The 13,959-nt window shown below is 39.7% G+C and overlaps 1 protein-coding gene across 3 annotated transcripts in view; it reads left to right on the forward strand.

The window, feature by feature from the left end:
* Positions 1–13,959, forward strand: part of ART3 (ADP-ribosyltransferase 3 (inactive)) — a 150,961-nt gene that overhangs the window by 87,054 nt on the left and 49,948 nt on the right. The gene's annotated exons all lie outside the window — the stretch shown is intronic.

A 13,959-nucleotide genomic window follows, 5' to 3' on the forward strand; every position in this document is an offset into this window, starting at 1 on the left:
ATAGTTCCTTATTTTAAAGATTTTTTTTTTTTATTCGACAGAGAGAGATCACAAGTAGGCAGAGAGGCAGGCAGAGAGAGAGGAGGAAGCAGGCTCCCTGCTGAGAGCAGAGAGCCCGATGCGGGACTCGATCCCAGGACCCTGAGATCATGACCTGAGCCGAAGGCAGTGGCTTAACCCACTGAGCCACCCAGGCGCCCAGGATAGTTCCTTATTTTAAAGTATTATGAGTTCCTAGGTTATTAGTCATAAGCAAAATTCACATGTAAAGATTATTTTCAAGATACAACTACCGGGGAGGGAGGTGAGAGGATGGGGTGGCGGGTGATGGACATCGAGGAGGGTATGGATTGTGGTGAGAGCTGGATGCTGGGCAAGTCTGAAGAATCACAGACCTGTGCCCCTGAAACAAATAATAGATGTTAATTGAATTTTAAAAATTGAAAAGACAAAAAAGAAATACCACTGCTACCCCACCAACTGAGAGTCATTTTGAATTGTCCAGCATTGGATTGCTTACCTATGGAATGGGTTTACCTCAATATAAACGATAATTTAGAGTGGACTGTAGGTGCTTATAATAATTAGCTTAGTTGCTTCTGCCATGTAAAAATCACACAGTAAAAGAAAAGAGACTGTGTCCCATGTTTCCATCTTTCTACCACCTGTCCTTTTATTTTTCCCCTTCTGTTTGAAATTTCTTCTTTCTGTCATCTCTCTCTGGGGCTGAACTTTTAATACTACCCCAGCAAGAGAGGATGATACCAGGTTGACAGTCAAAGTTGTGTTCCAGAGGTTTCTTCCGGTTGTTTCCCAGTTAAACAGTCCTTTGAATACAGAGTGTAGGATGCTATTCTGAAACTATGATGTGTAACAGCTTTGGTTAGGGGTGGTGGGAATAGGTAGGGGTAGGGAGTGGGTGGCAAATTACTTTCTTGGCGTAGCTCCGTATCAGTCTGAAGCTTGATTTAGAGTTGGGGAAGGCTACTCTTAGAATGGATTATGACTTAAGAACTGGGAGAAGCAGGGTGCCTGGGTGGCTCAGTCAGTTGGGCATCTGCCCTTGGCTTGGGTCATGATCCTGCGGTCCTGGGATCAGGCTCCGAGTTAGGCTTCTTGCTTAGCAGGAAGTCTGCTTCTCCCTCCCTGTGCTCGTGTGCTCTCTCTCTCTCTCCTTCTCAAATGAATAGATAAAATCTTAAAAAGGGCGGGGAGTGCTGGGAGAAGCTTTAGAACTATGACTCTTAAATAGCCAGAGGTTTGGTGAAATATTGTGAAAGACTAAAGAAGTAAAGGTGACTTAAGAAGGAAAAGCTGAGTCAGGTACTGTCGTCATCACTAGTCATCAGGCAACTGAGTATATGAAAAGAGTATTGTCCTCTTCATTAAGAATTTTAGGTTTAATCTAGATTCTACAAACTTAACTAGAGTATCCCCTGAATTTTAAGTCCATAATTTGAGAAATAAAGGGCTACTGAATCAGACAGTTTCTTTTTTTTAAAGATTTTTTTTTTAAGATTTTATTTATTTGACAGAGAGAGATCACAAGTAGGCAGAGAGGCAGGCAGAGAGAGAGAGAGGGAAGCAGGCTCCCTGCTGAGCAGAGAGCCCGATGCAGAACTCAGACTCGATCCCAGGACCCTGAGATCATGACCAGAGCTGAAGGCAGTGGCTTACCCCACTGAGCCACCCAGGTGCCCCCATGAATCAGACAGTTTCTAAGTTCTTTTTAAATTCTAACAGTCTGAGTATTATTGGTGTCCATCAGAGCACTTCATGCCATTGAACCCCTTCTTTATGGAATTCTCTTCCTTTGGTTTCTGTGGTATTGTACTCCTGGTTTTTCCTTGTGTCTCTCTGCGTGGTCCTTCTCCGCAGGCCTATCTTTCCCTCCCTGTCAATTCTCATCCATCCATCTGTCTTTTCTTTCTTCGTCTTTCCGTTTCTCTTTTCTCTCTCTCTGATTCAGACCTAATTAATCTTATCACTTTCTGTCCTGTAACCTCTGTCCTGTGTCATTAGCCATGTGTTAGGCAGTATAGTCAATGATAATGTTTCAGTAATTACATATACATCACTAGTTCCCAAATTATATTTCTAATCCAGACCTCTTTGAGTTCTGGACCTAGATATACAACTATATATAGTATAGTCAGCATAGTATAGTCAGTATAGTACAGTCAGTATAGTATAGTATATATAGTCAGCATCCCCCTTTAGGTATTTAGGAGGCATCTCAAACTCAACATATCCAAATCCAATGTCATAAATTCTTTCCTCCTATGGTATACCCACTCTGAGTACATGGGACTCTCACCCACCAGTTGCAACCAGTTGTGCAAGCCAGAAATATGGGAGTTTGTTTCTTAACTGATTATCCTGCATCTGTTCTGTTCTTTTCTCGAATCAAATCTCCACAGTTGGAGCCTGAGGGATCTTTTTCAAAAGGCAGATCCAATCTTGTGTCTCTGTGATATTCTTAAAACATTCTGAAAGCCTTCAGGTTTAAGGACCAACTAATTACAGTGGCCCTGCCTGCCTCCCCGGCTTCATCCTCCACCACTGTGTCCCCGGTTATCTAGCACCCACAGTACTTTCTTTCAATCCCTCCGATGCCCCGGGGTCCTTCCTACACACCCCGCAGTGCCTTTGTCTTGCACATCCCCTTCTCCTTACGCATGTTCCTCATTCTTCTGCTTTTACTCTAGTAACTTTTTGAGTAGCCTTCCCTGATCCTTTAGGTCAGATTCCATTAATTAATTAATTATAAAGTAGGCTGCACACCCAGTGTAGAGCCTAATGCATGGGGCTTGCACCCATGACCCTGGTATTAAGACCTGAGCGGAGATCGAGTCAGATGTTTAACTGACTGAGCCACCCAGATGCCCCCAGTTTCCTTTATTAAATAGTCTCATAGAGGGACTCCTGGGTGGCTCAGTTGTTTAAGGATCTGCCTTCAGCTCCGGTCATGATCTCAGAGTCCTGGGATTGAGCCCCACTTTGGGCTTCTTGCTCAGTGGGGAGCCTGCTTCTCCCTCTGCCTCTGCTCCCCCTCCTTGTGCTCTTTCTCTCTCACACTCTGACAAAATCTAAAAAAAAATTTTTTTAATTGTTTCATAAAATGTCTTTTTCATACCAGTCTCAGTTTATTATCATATATTTCTTTATTAGTGTTTGATACCTGCCTCCCCCACTAGACTATGTAACTAGTGTTATAAGGGAAAGACGGTTTCCTGTTTTTGCTCAGATTCTTACATAGTTCACATGATGTATCATATCACATGATAGATAAGAATTATCTGTAGAGGGAATAATTTTACGTGCTGTGCAATGCAACTCTTTTATTCAGCTTTCATCAAGGTCGGCACAGGAGTAAATGTGGAACGGTAGAATCTTCAGCCTCTCCCTTTCTGTGAGATTTTTTTCCCCAATTAAGATACTAATCATTATGCCTTTCTTAGCTTTGGATTTAGAGAAATAAGATAAAAGCAAGCATTATCAATCTGGCTGCTCTCCATTTGTTTCCTTTCCAATACCACTCCTGGAAAGCAGAGAGTAAAGTGTTTGAGAACATGAGCTCAAGCTAAAAGACCAGGCAGGATTCAGGTTTCAGCTCTGCTACTTCTAGAGGTATGACCTTACTTCAGCTCTTCAAGTGATAAAGTGAAAGAAATAATAGTTCTTTATAAGGTTGCTTTGAGGGTCAAATGACAGTATGTATGAAGTGCTTAGCAATGTGTCTGGCCCATATTTAATGATCAGTAAATGTTAGCAGTGATTGTCATCCTCGTCGTCGGCATCATCATTGTTTTTAATAGGACTGTGTCCCCTTACCTAACAATTCATAGGTTGTAGCTCTGACTCCAGTGTGACTTTACTTGGAGATAGGGTCTTTAAAAGAGGTAATTAAGGTTAAATGAGGTCATAAGAGTGAGGCCCTAACCCAAGAGGACTGGGTCCTTACTAGAAGAGGAAGAGACACCAGGACATATGCACAGAGAACAAAGACTGTGTATGGACACAGAGAAAAGGTGGCCAATTGCAGGCCGAGGAGAGAGGCCTCAGGAGAAACCTTGACCTTGGCACTTTGATCTTGGACTTCTAGCCTCCAGAACTGGGAGAAAATACATTTCTATTGGTTAAGCCACCCAATTTGTATATTTGTTATGGCAGCAACAGCAGACTAATACAGTCATCATCATCACATCCTTTCAGTAATGCCTCTGATATATAGTCTCTATACTTTCTCCTTGACCTACCTGATACCAGATTTTTTTTTTTTCTTTTGTTGAACAGTCCAAAGCTACTGGTTATTCTTATAAAACAAGGTTCAGAGGACTCTTTTTGTTTCTTATTAGCTTGACTTCTTTGTGGTCTTATACAATTAACTTTTTTCTTCCTCATGAAAATCTCTTTTCTTATAACTTAAGCTTAGTCTGCTTCCTCACTTCCTTATATAACTGTACTCCATCTGCACCCAAATGCCTGTGTTCTCCGGGGCATCATCTTGTGCTTGCAATCCCACTACACCTGTGAGCTAATATGGGAGGCAGAATAACAGCTCCCCAAGTATGTCCATTCCTTAATACCTGGAACCTGTGACTATGTTATATTGTACGGCAGGAGGAACCTTGCAACTGGAGTTAAGGTTGTGGATCTTAAGATGCATATATACATAAAGCGGAACCAGTGTAATCACACGGACACTTAGGAGTGAAAGTGAACAGCTGGACACAACAAAAGAAGGGAGCTGGATTCAAGTATGAGAGGGGTTCCTCCTGCTGTTGTTGGTTTGGAAGATTCAGGATGGTGACCACCTCTAGAGTCTGGAAATTCCTCTAAGCCGAGAGCCAGCAGGGAAGCTGGGATCTCAGCTCTACATCTTCAAGGAGCTGAATACTGCCAACTATCTGAGTAGAGAAAGCGATCCTCCCCTGGAGCCTCTAAAAAGGAATTAGCCCTGCTAACCTGTGGAGAGCAATGTTGGGCTTCAGATCTAGGCACGCTAAGATAATACATTTGTGTTGTTTTAAGCCATTCAGTATGTGATAATTTGCTGTAGCAACAATAGAAAACTACTGTAACTATTGACTCTTAGATTTGAAACACTATCTCCTATTTCTTTCCGAACCATAAATTCGCTGCCTACTGGATTATCTTCTCTGTGATATCCTGTAGGGACCTCATACGCATTACAGTGAAATGAAACTTCCCTCTAAAACCTGCTCCTCTTTCATACCTTGATTGTTACTGGTCTTACCCATTCAGTCACCTGGGTCAGAAATCTGGGAATCAGCTTACTCTCCTCCTTCCGTTTTACACTATCCCTCTATAAATCCCTACCCCATGCTATTCGTTACCAAATCTTTTTGATTCTAGGTTTGTGACACTGATAAGAGTCAGGCTTCTGCCACTTCTCACTTGGATTTCTCTACTCTATCAACACATTGCCTTGCCTCTATTTAAAATTTAGAGCTAATCTGTATTCACGTTCTGTGAAGAAACAGGACCTTTCTGAAATTGGGTACTTCTCCCTTGCTTCACGGTTTTCCATTGTCATTTCAGAAAAGTCCCAACTTCTAAGCATTACACACAAGGCTTTTTTATGATCTTGGCCCCTGCTTACCCCCCTAGTCTTCAGTCTCCTTAACGCATACCGTGCCGTCCAGCTAGATTGTGTAACTTGTTTTATGTGCCTTGTCCACACTCTTAAATCTGCCTGGATGCTGTCTGGTTTCTTCTCCTGACTACTGTTTGGTTTCCAGGCTTCAACTGACCCGCCACTTCTTTCAGCACCTCTTCCCCATTAGGGGCTGAAGTAGTTGCCCTCCTTTGTGGACCCATAGTGCCCCCTACATATTTCTGACCTAGCACATACCTCACATACTATATTTTTTGTTTGTTTATGTGGTATCACTGCTCTCTAAACTATAAGTTCTTTGACGACAGGGGATTTTACTTTTATTTTTGTGTCTTAAGCACCTGTTATAGTGTCTGATACTTAGGGGCTTAATAAATAATACACTTTAAAGAGTGAATAAGAAGAATTCCAAAGTATAGGATTGTGAAAAAGTGGGTTTCCACATAAATTTTTAGAATATCTTTCCATGTGCTGTCTAAGGACAGTATTAGCCAGCAGAGTTTCTGAGATCGTTCAGAGTTTCTGAGATCGTTCAGTAGCGGTCTTTTGTCAGTATTATGTAAAAGCTAGCAAGAGCTCATTTGAGTTTGGTATTTGGGTTAGGAGTAGGCAGAAACTCAATTCTTTCAGAAGAGAAAGCAGTTATGGATGATGAAACACATGTAAGAAAGCTTCCACCACATTTTCTCATCTACAAAAGGGACTTCCCCTTTTAGTTTTGCTTCCTCTTTTTTAAAAAGGCAGGATTTCTTGTTCTGGAAAGGAGTAAGCTTAAATTAACAAGCTTAAGTTATCTTCAGTTTTCTTTTGAGTTTGAAAGGTATTCTAATAGCAGTTTCTTCCTATGGGGGTTTCCAGCTTTGGGAAAAGAGTGAATAACTAAGCTCTTGAAACACATTAGTTATGCCCAGAGACAGAATTTTTCTGTATCCTTCAAGTTATGTAAAATGTTCACCATTTTAGTATTGTTCTTTATGCATTTAAAAAGGAAATGTACAGGACAAAAAATTAAAATTACTCTTCCTTTTTTCCTGCTCTTTTAGGAAGGCAAAACTTCCACAGGGCCGTTCCAGTTAGCAAATCAGATCTTGTTTACACTTACATTGTTTCCTTACTCCACAAGCTCCCATGCAATTCTGGACATCTTCTAGCTGATGAATGAATGAGAATAACTTCTTTTTTATTCCACTGAAAAGCTTTTTTGTCCTTCCTAAATCTGTTAATTAGTCAATTTTATATAGAGAAAAAATGAAGATGAAAATATACATATCGCTTTATTTGCTTTTAAAAAATAAAAAATACATATGGCTATTGCATAGATGATAGTGATAGTTATAATTATAAATTATGGTATGAGAAAGGAAATATAGAGAGCTGTTTTCCTACTACTTGAGGAGAAGCAGCATTGGATGGAAAGAGTAATGAAATGAAGAATGAAGGAATGATGGGCCAGATCTGACTTGATACTACTAGAGAGTTTGTGGGCCTGACCTCATGGGAATTGGGTTAGCCCACTCTCTGAAAGCTGTCCAGTCCTGTTCACTGTCAAGATTTTAATGAGGTTTAACTGTAACTCTTCCTACCATTGTACCTTATGTCAGTTAGTAGTGCATCACTATGATAAGGGCACAATTATAGGGCCACATGGTTTTTTAGAAATTTCTGACATCTGGTTTCAGATGTCAGTTCTGTCTCCAACCCTGCAATTTTGGTTATTGTCATTGTTACCATAGAAAGGTTTAAGAAGTTTATGAGGACCTATACATGCTTGACCTCATACTATATTTTTCACTCACTCAATTCAGCTACATTTATCTTTGAGAGGTTTGGGGTTTCTTCAGATATAGCAGGAAGACTTCCTGTTCTAGCTCAGTAGTATTCAAAAGAAATATAAAGCAATCCTCATATGTAATTTAAAATTTTCTAGTAGTTATGTTAAAAAGAGATGAAACAAATGAAATTAATTTTAGTAGCATGTCTTTTATATAACTCAACATATCTATATAAGATGTTTTAGTTTTCTTACTGTGTGTTTTTATACTACGGTAACACATCTCATTTGGATGCTGACTTTTTACCAGAGATACTTGATCTTTTTTAGATTTTATAAAATTTAAAATAGTTGAAACAGACATACTTGAGTTTTAAACATACTTAATTTTTTGATTAAATCAAGTATCATTTAAGAAATGAAATAATTAAAAAATTTGGTTCCTTTGTCACTTAGTCACATTTTAAGTGCTCAGTAGCTGTAGGTATAATTGGGCAGTGTAGTTCTAGTTTATTTTCTCTATAAAGATTGCTTTCCGGGGCGCCTGGGTGGCTCAGTGGGTTAAAGCCTCTGCCTTTGGCTCAGGTCATGATCCCAGGGTTCTGGGATCGAGCCCCACATCAGGCTCTCTGCTCAGCAGGGAGCCTGCTTCCTCATCTCTCTCTCTCTGCCTCTCTGCCTACTTGTGATCTCTGTCTGTCAAAAAATAAATAAAATCTTAAAAAAAAAAAAAAAGATTGCTTTCCTACAAGTAATCACTTGGCTAACTCCCTTACCTCCTCAGCTTTTTGCTTAAATCTCAACCTCTCTCAGTGAGGCCTTCCTTGATCACTATTTAATATTACAACCTTATTTCCCACACTTCACAATTTTTTTAAAAGATTTTATTTATTTATTTGACAGAGAAAGATCACAAGTAGGCAGAGAGGCAGGCAGAGAGAGAGAGAGGGGGAAGCAGGCTCCCCACTGAGCGGAGAGCCTGATGCGGGACTCGATCCCAGGACCCTGAGATCATGACCTGAGCTGAAGGCAGTGGCTTAACCCACTGAGCCACCCAGGTGCCCCCACACTTCACAATTTGAATCTGCCTTGCTCTACTTCATCTCTTTTCAGTGTATAATTGCTAATTTATTATTTATATTTATACTTATGTTATTTATAACATTATTCATTGTTAGTTGCCTCCCTCCCTCTCTTCTCCCTGCTAGATGTAGGCTTCCTGAAGGCAGGGACCTTTGTTTTGTTCATTGACACATCCCAACACGTAGAATAGTGCTTGGCCTATAGCATGTCCTCAGTAAACTTTTAGAATAAATTTATAAATGCATGAATCATGATAAAAAACATTCTGAAATTTTAAAAAAAGATTTTATTTATTTATTTGATAAAGAAAGAGGCCACAAGTAGGCAGAGAGGCAGGCAGAGAGAGGAGGAAGCAGGCTCCCCGCTGAGCAGAGAGCCCGATGCGGGGCTCCATCCCAGCTCCCTGGGATCCTGACCTGAGCTGAAGGTAGAGGCTTAACCCACTGAGCCATCCAGGCGCCCTGAAATTATTTTTTAAAAAGATTTATTTATTTGAGAGAGAGAATGTGTGAGCAGGGTGAGGAGCACAGGGAAAGAGAGAATCCTTAAGCAGACTCTGCTGGGCATGGAACTTGTCATGGGGCTCGATCCCAGGACCCCAAGATTATGACCTGAGCCCAAATGAAGAGTCAGACACCAAACTGACTGAGCCACTGAGGTGCCCCCATCTGAAATGATGTATATATACTAGACTGTGGATATGATTCACACAGCGTTCAAAGTATTATTGAGCAAGTCCTTCTTAAATGTATCTTGAATACATTTTCTGTACTTGATACTGTTTTAAGCTGAGAGTAGTAGAGAAAGAAATGAGTACAAACAAAGCATATATAATCTATTTATGTAAGATTCACAAAAAGAGCAGAAAAATATGAAAAATGCTGCTTTCTCTTATAAACACTATAGAGAATTGACTTAAAATAAGGTACTTTGGAAGTGCTGCATATATCCCTTTGAAAATTTCCTAGTAAGTAGTTACATGTTTATCATTAACTATCTGGAGACTTGGGGAATACAACAAATAGGAAAACTAAGCATATTATAAAACTCACACTTGAAAACTAGTTTTTTTTTTAATTTTATTTTTTCAGTCTCCAAGATTCATTGTTTATGCACCATGCCCAGTGCTCCATGCAGTACGTGCCCTCCATAATACCCACCACCAGCCTCACCTGTACCCCTACCTCCCCTCCCCTCCCTTCCAAAATCCTCAGTTTCTTTCTTGGAGTCCACAGTCTCTCATGGTTCATCTCCCCTCTGACTTCCCCCAGCTCACTCTTCCTTTCCTTCACCCAGTCACCTCCACGTTATTCCTTATGCTCCCCAAGTAAGTGAAACCGTATGATAATTGACTTTCTCTGCTTGACTTACTTCACTCAGCATAATCTCCTCCAGTCCTGTCCATGTCAATACAAAAGTTGGGTATTCATCCTTTATGATACAGGCGTAATATCTGTTGTATATATGGACCACATCTTCTTTATCCATTTGTCTTTTGAAGGGCATCTTGGCTCTTTCCACAGTTTGGCAATTGTGGCCATTGCTGCTATGAACATTGGGGTACATATGGCCCTTCTTTTCACTACATCTGTATCTGTGGGGTGAATACCCAATAATGCAATTGCAGGGTTATAGGGAAGCTCTATTTTTAATTTCTAAGTAATCTCCATACTGTTCGACATCAGCCAAAGCAACTTCTTTCCAGACATGTCTCCAAAGGCAGAGGAAACAAAAGTGAAAATCAACTTTGGGGACTTTATCAAGATAAAAATCTTCTGCACAGCAAAGGAAACAGTCAACAAAATAAAGAGGCAACCCATGGAATGGGAGAATATATTCACAAATGACACCACAGACAAGGGACTGCTATCCAAGATCTATAAAGAACTCCTCAAACTCAACACCCATAAAACAGATAATCATGTCAAAAAATGGGCAGAAGACATGTAGAAATATTTCTCCAAAGAAATACAAATGGCTAACAGACACATGAAAAATGTTCATCAGTAGCCATCAGAGAGATTCAAATAAAAACCACATTGAGATACCACCTTACACCAGTTAGAATGGCCAAAATAAACAAGACAAGAAACAACAAGTGTTGGAGAGAATGTGAAGAGAGGTTGGTGGGAATGCAGGTTGGTGCAGCCACTTTGGAAAACAGTGTGGAGATTCCTTAAGAAATTAAAAGTTGACAACTAGTTTAACATCATGACAGTGGAAGGGAGAATAATTTCAGTTCTAAAAATGGAATTTAGATAATATAATTCTTTTAAGAAATGGTGATTTGGGGGCACCTCAGTGGCTCAGTCGGTTGAGTATCTGACTCTTGGTTTTGGCTCAGGTTATGATCTCAGGGTTTTGGGACTGAACCCTGCATTGGATTCCCTACCCAGTAGGGAGTCTGCTTCCCCCAACTTCTCTCTGTTTGCTCCTCCCTCCACTTGTGCACACACTCTCTCTAAAATAAATCTTTTTAAAAGAGTGGTGGTGGAGGGATGCTTGGGTGGCTCAGTTGACTGAGCACTAGAATCTTGGTTTCAGCCTGGGTCGTGATCTTGGGTTGTAGGACTGAGGCCTGCATCAGGCTCTGTGCTAAGCGGAAAGTCTGCTTAAGACTCTCTTCCCCTCCCTCATGCTCCTCCCCGACTCATCACACACACGCTTTCTTCTTCTCTCTCAAATAAATAAATCTTAAAAAAAAAAAAAAAATGGTGCTGGAACAATTGAACATCCCCATGCAAAAGAATGAACCTAGTCGCAGACCTTAAACCCATTTAAAAAATTAACTTAAGATGGATCATGGACGTAAATGTAAAATGAGAAACCAGAAAAGATAAACATGTAACTATGGTTATAGTTACATAAGTTCTGTTACCGTAAAAGATGTTCTAGAAGATAACATAAGAGGAAGCCTAGATGACCTTGAATATGGTGATGATTTTTCAGATACAACACTGTTTCAACCCATGAAAGAAATAATTGATAAGCTGGGCTTCATTAAAATTAAAAACTTCCCTGTGAAAGATAGTGTTAGAGAATGAGAAGACAAGCCATCGACTGAGAGAAAATACATCCAAAGACACATTGCAGAAAGGATTTTGTCCAAAATATACAAAGAATTCTTAGATGTTAACATTAATAAAACAGAAAACCTGATTTTAAAATGGTTTTTAAATTTAAATTTAAAATTTCAAAATACCAAAATCTTAACCGATGCCTCACCAAAGATGATATATATAGATGGCAAATAAGACTTATGAAAAGCTGCTCCACATCATATGTCATCATGAAATGCCTATAAAAACAACAGTGAAATTTCAGTATCCATCTATTAGAAGAGACAAACCCAGACTACGGACAATATCAAATTTTGGCATGAAAATGTAGAGCAAGGGGTGCCTGGGTGGCTCAGTGGGTTAAGCCTCTGCCTTCGGCTCAGGTCATGATCCCAGGGTTCTGGGATTGAGCCCCACATCGGGCTCTCTGCTCAACAGGGAGCCTGCTTCCTCCTCTCTCTCTTCCTGCCTCTCTGCCTACTTGTGATCTCTGTCTGTCAAATAAATAAATAAAATCTTCAAAAAAAAAAAAGAATTGGAGAATTGGAGTGAGACCTTTAAAAAAAAAATGTAGAGCAAGAGGAAATAGCGTTTATTGCTGGTGGAATGCAAAATGCTACAACATTTGGGCAACAGTTTGGGGGTTTCTTAGAAAATGAAATATATTCTTTAATATATAGTCCATCAGTTGCACTCCTAGTTTACTCAGAGGAGTTGAAAATGTATGTCCGCGCAAAAGCCAGAATACACATGCTTGTTTATAGTAGCTTTACTGATGACTGCCGAAACACAGAAGCAATCAGCATGTCCTTCAGTGGGTGGGTGTATAAATAAACTTTTGGCTCATCCAGACAGTGGAGTAGTTAGCACTAAATGGAAATTAGTATGGGACGGAATGGGATTATTTAGCCCTAAAAAGAAATGAGTTGTCAAGCCATGAGAAGACATGGGGAAACTTAAATTACTTGACTGAGCTAAAAAAGACAATCTGGAAAGGCTATCTATTGTATGATTCCAGCTCTGTGACATTCTGGAAAACGCAAAACTATGGGGACAGTAAAAAGATAAGTAGGTTGAGGGAGGGAAGACCAATTAATATTGGAACATAGGATTTTTAGGGCAGTTAATGTGCTCTGTATGATGTTAGAGTGATGGATACATGCCATTGGACATTTTCCCAAACCCTTGGAATGTACAACACCAAGACTGAGCCCTATAATATAAACTATGGACTTTGGGTAATTGTGTTATGTTAATGTAAGTTCATCACTTGTAACAAATCTCTGGTGGGGGGATGTTGATAGTGGAGGACGCTGTGCATGTCTGGAGGCAGGGAGTATGTGGAAAATCTTTATCCTTTCCTCTCATTTTGCTGTGAATGAAAAATTGCTTTTTTTTTTTTTAAGGCTCCTTGTCTAGAGTGGAGTCCAGTGCAAAGCTTAACCTCACAACCCTGAGATCAAGGTGCTTAACTGACTGAGCCATCTAGGCGCCGCTCTAAAACTGCTTTTACCTATCTATCTATCTATCTATTTATTTTAAAGATTTTATTTATCTGAGACAGTGCGCACAAGCTAGGGGAGGGGCAGAAGGAGAGAAAGAAGCAGACTCCCTGCTGAGCAGGGAGCCTGATGCAGGGCTCAGTCTCAGAATCCCAGGACCCTGAGCTCAGGACATGAGCTAAAGGCAGATGCTTAATGAACTGACCCACCCACGCACACTAAAACTGCTTTTTAAAAAATTGAATTTATACAAATCCTTGAGAATCATCCATTATACAAAATTGTGAGGGAAGATTATTTTGAACCTAGAGTTACATACTAGCAAAACTATTAACCATATTCACATCTCAAAAATGAAAGTACTAAAATATTTATTTTTCCATGCATCCTTTATGAGAAAATTATTTCAGAAGTTATTCCCACATAACAAACTGGAAGAAAAAAGCTCCATAATACAAGAAATGGAAAAAGTACCCAGGGATACTTTAAAGATTTTCTAATGTGGTTGTTGACCTAGAATGCAGTTGGTCCAGATTAAAACTAGACCTTAAGAACAAACAAAAATGGATTCTAAACAATTGAATTGGAAATAGAAATACATTAGGGACAACTCCAGAAATGCAAAAGAAAAATAAAAAATTGTAATGACCAAATATGAAACAGACTGAAAAAGGGCATGCTTTCAAATGATTTGTGGAGTATATTCTGCTAGAAAGGATTATTAATTTGATCTTCACATTAGGAATGTTTTGCTTTGAATGTGATAATGATCATGACATTGCAATATACACTGATATACTAGTGTTGTAGTAGTAGTATAAGCAAATAACTAATAGTGTAACAAAAAAAGAACAGTATTGGGGGGAAAAGATAAAGCTGCAGATACCACAATTGCAGGTTTAA

This window comes from Mustela putorius, unplaced genomic scaffold, assembly GCF_011764305.1.
Source record: "Mustela putorius furo isolate JIRA1106 unplaced genomic scaffold, ASM1176430v1.1 tig00000430_pilon_pilon_pilon, whole genome shotgun sequence".
In the NCBI taxonomy this organism is placed as follows: domain Eukaryota; kingdom Metazoa; phylum Chordata; class Mammalia; order Carnivora; family Mustelidae; genus Mustela; species Mustela putorius.